This window comes from Nicotiana tabacum, chromosome 24 (genome assembly GCF_000715075.1).
Source record: "Nicotiana tabacum cultivar K326 chromosome 24, ASM71507v2, whole genome shotgun sequence".
In the NCBI taxonomy this organism is placed as follows: domain Eukaryota; kingdom Viridiplantae; phylum Streptophyta; class Magnoliopsida; order Solanales; family Solanaceae; genus Nicotiana; species Nicotiana tabacum.
The window spans coordinates 88,432,836-88,438,835 of NC_134103.1; positions in this window are offsets into that span (position 1 = coordinate 88,432,836).

A 6,000-nucleotide genomic window follows, 5' to 3' on the forward strand; every position below is an offset into this window, starting at 1 on the left:
TAGAGGCCAACTTACGTGTTTCCATCTACGACGAAGGTGAGGAAGATAAATTGCTTGAATATTGTCCGGAAGAGGCGGCTAAAAGTGGAGATTTATCTCTTATACATAGAGGAAAAAAGGTCAATCAAGGAATAGTACTTAGGCAACTTCCAATGAGAGCTGCAAAGCAAAAAGGGGATGCCCCTTCCACATCTACAAGATCCAATCGATCAGAGAAAAAATGAAGAATTTTAAAGATTTATTGAAGATAGTTGAAGAGGAATTTAAGGAACTTCAAATTGAAGAACTCACAAGTGTGATAAATAAGGGGCAAGACTCTAATTTCTACACTGTTTTATGTTATCATTTTCAAAGCATCATCACATGTAATATCGTCATAGAGTGTATTATAAACTTTATGATTATCATAGAGTACTTAGTTCTTTCTAGTTCCTATTTTTTATATGCCTGCTAGAAGATGATGTTTTTCATGCCTCAATAGGAATTATAAGGTAAGGTTTTTGCCCCCCTTACATGTACTCTTCCTTTGTGGTTTTTTAATTTTATTATTAATAAAATAACTACTAGACAAGCCTAGTAATATAATTTACTAAAAAAAAAACATGCCAATGCAAAATAAGGCACCTTACTGTGAGTAACAACCTTCTTTTTTTTTAACTCGATCCTGATCTCACTATTAAGCCAAAGGAACATTAATATATTTACTCTGGTTTTTTAAAGCAAATTATATAAGATAATATTTTTAATAGGTATGGTTAAAATTCATCAAAAATACATAAATAAGGCAATATAAAAATTTTGAGAGAGATTAGACGTGATTTGGACTAGTTTGGAGTCAAAATTCATTACTAATGATATATAATATTCAAAAAACCTAGGCAAAAAAGGGTTTTCAATGAGTATGGTTAAAATTCGTTAAAAACATAGATAATATATAAAATTTGAGGAAGATTGAACGTGATTTGGACTGATTGGAATCAAAACTCGTAATTAAAATCAAGTTTAAAAAATTATTTGCAACATAAGTATCTTACATGTATCTCACATATAGGTAGATATACATGGATATACACGAGATACACAGGGACACACATTTTATACATGTGAGATTCACAGATGATACATAGGGAGGTACGCATCTCATCTTCTTCCATATTCATCTTCTATTTCAAATTTTCAATTAAAACCATCTCAAAACTTCACCCAATCATCCCTAAATTGAGATTCATATTCCTTAAAATGTACTTAATATATTCCAATAATATTCACTTGAAACAAATTCCAATTTTGAAAATTCTAAGTTTTCAATTCAAGCTTAAACAAACTTCAATGGCTTCTTATGGAGTTTTAGTTCATCTTCTTCGCTCTTCAAATTATTTTGCAAAGCAACTATATTAAATACTGACATTTATTTTAAACTAACATGTCCCAGGTGCAAAGGCTCTCTTTTATTATTAAGAAATTAATGACTAATGCAAAAATATAGCACATTCAATTGATTACAGAAATTACTAGTTTCTCAATTGAAAGGTTATGTATATAACCCTAGTTGTTAGTCCAAGTTGTCAGACTAAAAGGGTATTTGAATTGGCTTTTAAAAAGTAACTTATAATTTAAAAGCACAAAGCAATAAGTTAGTAATACTGTCACGATTCCAAATTTCCCTCCGTAGAGTATCGTGATGGCACATAGTCTTTAAGACCAGGTAAACCTAATAATTTGCGGAATAACTGAATATAAAACTGAACTTAAATCTCAACACATGAAATACAAATAGAAACTGCGATTCAAATAATTACAACTCCCAAAATCCGGTAGAAATAAGTCACAAGCTTTTAAGAGAAAATACTAAGTATCTTTATACATCAGGGTCTAAAAAAGTAAGAAAAATAACATAATAAGGATAGATGGGGACTCCGAGGTCTGCGGACGCTGGCAGATATACCTTGAAGTTTCCACGTACGGCTAGCTCACTGGTACCTGGCCTGGTAAGCAGTATCTGGATCTGCACAAAAGATGTGCAGAAGTATAGTATGAGTACACCACAACGATACCCAGTAAGTGCCAAGCCTAACAATGGTAGAGTAGTGACGAGGTTAGGTCAGGGCCCTACTGGAAAAAAAAGAAATGAGGCAGAAAATATAATAATACAATGAAATGACTGAGAAATAAACAACGAGAAATTACAGAGAGGTAACATCATAACACATAGAGGTAAACAATATGGGCGCTCCCGAGGTACCGCCTCGTAGTCCCAAACGTAAATACACAACAGGGGGATCTCCCGAGGTACCACCTCGTAGTCCCAAAAGTAAATATGCAACAGGGGATCTCCCGAGGTACCATATCGTAGTCCCAAAAGTAAATATGCAGCGGGGGATCTCTCGAGAAACCGCATCGTAGTCCTAAAAGTAAATACACGACAGGGGGACCCGAGGTACCGCCTCGTCACCTCGCGTACACGGCACTCACAAATCACAAATTATTACAACAGTACCAAAACCTAAGGGAATTTCCCCCACACAAGGTTAGACAAGTCACTTACCTCAAACCTCGCTCACTTAATCGATAAGAATGCCTTTCCCTCAATTTTCCGATTCCGAACGGCCCAAATCTAGCCAAAAGCAATTACATACCGTGAATACAACTACAAAAAAAACTAATTTAAATAATGAAACTACAACTTTAGCAAAGAATTGAAAACTCGGTCCAAAAAGTCGACCCGGGCCCATATCTCATAATTGGATAAAAGTCATAAAATATGAACACCATAACCACGAGTTCACCCATACCAAAATTACTCAAATCCGATACAAACTTCTCAATCAAATCTCAAAATTTGGCCTAGAGATTTTTCCACCCTTTTTAACAAATTTCACAACCCAAATCCTTAATTAAAGGAAGAATAAATGATATCTTAGTGGGAATTAATCAAAAACAAGTCAAGAATTCTTACACAAATATTTTTTCTGAAAAACCCTCGAAATCTCGCCTCAATCCGAGCTCTCTAGGTTCAAAAATGGAGAATGAAATTAACCCTCGGAATTGGCCCTTTTCTGCCCAGCAAAATCACTTCTGCGAGTCCACAGCCTCATCTGCGGCTCCGCACCTGCAGAATTTCCATCGCATGTGCGGTTCTAACTTAGTCCAGGCACGTACGCATCTGCGGACCCAAATGCACATCTGCGCTTCCGTTTCTGCGTCCAACGAACGTTTTTGCACACGCGCTCCTGCGGACCATATTCGCTTCTGCGATCAACAGGCCTCCCAGGCCTTTCCGCTTCTGCGCTCATTCCTCCGCAGGAGCGACTATGCTTCTGTGGTCTTCACGTCATACCACGGCCACTGGCCATCCTCATCATTTTCGCATTTGCGATCATCCGCTCGCTTCTGCGAGCTCGCACTTGTGATCAAAGCTCTGCAGGTGCAATTATACCAGCAAAGCCCAGTCTTCAGCAATCTCACAACTTCAACTTTTGACCCGTTAACCATTTGGAATCAAGCCGAGGTCCTCGGGACCTCAACCAAATATACCAACCAGTCCTAAAACATCATACGGACTTAGTAGAGCCTTTAAATCATATCAAACAATGCTAACAATATGAATCGCACCCCAATGCAAGCTTAATGAACTTTAGAACCTCAAACTTCTACATTCGACGCCGAAACCTATCAAATCAAATCTGATTAACCTCAAACTTTGCACATAAGTCATAATTGACATTATGGACCTACTCCCACTTCCGAAATCAGAATTCGACCGCGATATCAAAACGTCCATTCCCGATCAAACTTTTCAAAAATCATCCGATTTCCAACTTTCGCCAATTGATGCTGAAATGACCTACTGACCTCCAAATCAACATCTAGGCACGCTCCTAAGACCAAAATCATCATATGAACCTGTTGGAACCTTCAAATCCCAATTCCAAGTTTGTTTACTTAAAAGTCAAACCTTAGTTAATTCTTCCAACTTAAAGCTTCTGAAATTAGAATTTTCCATCCGAATCAACTATGAGCTTCCTGAAATTCAATTCCGACCATATGTACAAATCATAATACCTAAAGTGAAACTACTCAATGCCTCAAACCGCCGAATGACGTGCTAGAGCTCAAAATAACCGGGCGGGTCGTTACATTCTCCCCACTTAAACATACGTTCGTCCTCGAATGTGCTAAGGACTGCTCCGGAGTTGTTCAAAATCACTATTTAACACCTCGTGCACATACCCGTGCCACCACAACCTAGTTGAACACATTAGCTTGAGCCAGACTAAAGATCTTCCCTATAACCTTAGCTAACAAGCTTGAGAACCAAAGTCCAACATCCGGAATTTCTCTACAAGACCTGATTCTAACATTTGAACACCGTATCAAATACCATACATTATACCGAAACATGATCGTGCACCTATACTGATATCACACCATGCACCATATAAGTCGGTTGCCCATAATAACATCCCCCGACCACAATAGCTGAAATTTCACGAATCAGATGCCCGCAATACACCTTATGACGCATATAAGTCTTGTTCCAACTCTCGAAATACTGCCACGATGGAAGAGATGTGTAGAAACTAATAACCACTTACCGAATCAACAAATTATGGAGTCTCTCCTCCTGGCAAGGATCATTACCTCATTTTGAACTGAATAATGATATTTACTCTTTAATATACCCTACATAGATCCGATCGCACTGATCTCAGGTCTAATAACCTCGTCTCACCCAATACAAGCTACTCAGGCAATAAGCCATCTCAAACACTAGCAAAAATCTCATATGACACCCACAATGCACCAATAAGCTACAACTCGAATGTGATACATAAGGGGGGGAAAACAAACTCTGGAAACAAAACTACCCGGCCAACGTAACAAATAAAACGACTGAAGAGATGGTATGAACCTTTCTCAGAGAATGAGAAACAAATACACAAAATAAGTATAGGGGACCGTACTCAACATCTCATTGTTGCGGCGTGCAACCCGATCCATATATGATACTATTGCAGCGTGCAACCCGATCCAAACCTGATACTGTTGTGGCATAAAACCCGATCCACACATAACAGTAAATAAGGACATACCCATCAAGACATAATGCTTATATATACGAAATACCGAATATCGTCCACAAGCACGCCTAGTGCGTAATACAAATCCTGGGGAAACGGATAGCGCTATACGCTACGAAGCCCAAGCGTGACTAAGGTGCAATAAATGACCTGCATTTCGAGAGCCATCCTGCTCATATAATACCATAAGCTACACGGAGCCACAACACATGTGCAAATAATCAAGCCGTCTCACGACCCACACGACACAATAGAGAATTACATAGAATAGCCAACAACGGGAATAACATCCTATGCCCGACGAATCCTCTGTAAGTAATGCTATGACGAATGAACATATCCGACCTGACGTAGAACACACATTCACATTAGGCCCACCCGCGAACTTCAAACCGATTCTGATCATACGATATTGGGCCAATAACCTACCAAGGATCCACAATGGCCCCATTCATAACACACACGAGCAGCCGTCCACTCCGGACCAACTCCCACGGTTTATAACCAAGGGAATAGAGCGCCTTCCAGGCATAAACTCTCACATTTATGATAGTACTAAAAATCTTCCTACTTGGTTTCAATCTTTTACAATCAAGTAACTAACATGTCACACTTATACAGATTTCCCCGTGTGGTACGCTCCCATGACCTTCCGCCCAGGTAGCAAAGTTTGCACATCCATACCACCCACCGTACTAGTTCTATAAAGCAAATCAAGAATCTGCAAATCAATACACAACGCCGTTCTCAGGTGACACTAAAGAAAATGCCAGCTTACTCTAAACATCTGAATTCCTCCCGGCTCATCCGAGCTCGTGATATTCTTGTCAACACCAAACTGCAATCTTGGTCCTCAACTTTCAAATTCCCATGCCGCTCACTGCACCTATTATGCCGCTACGCGAGAATACACGAATTT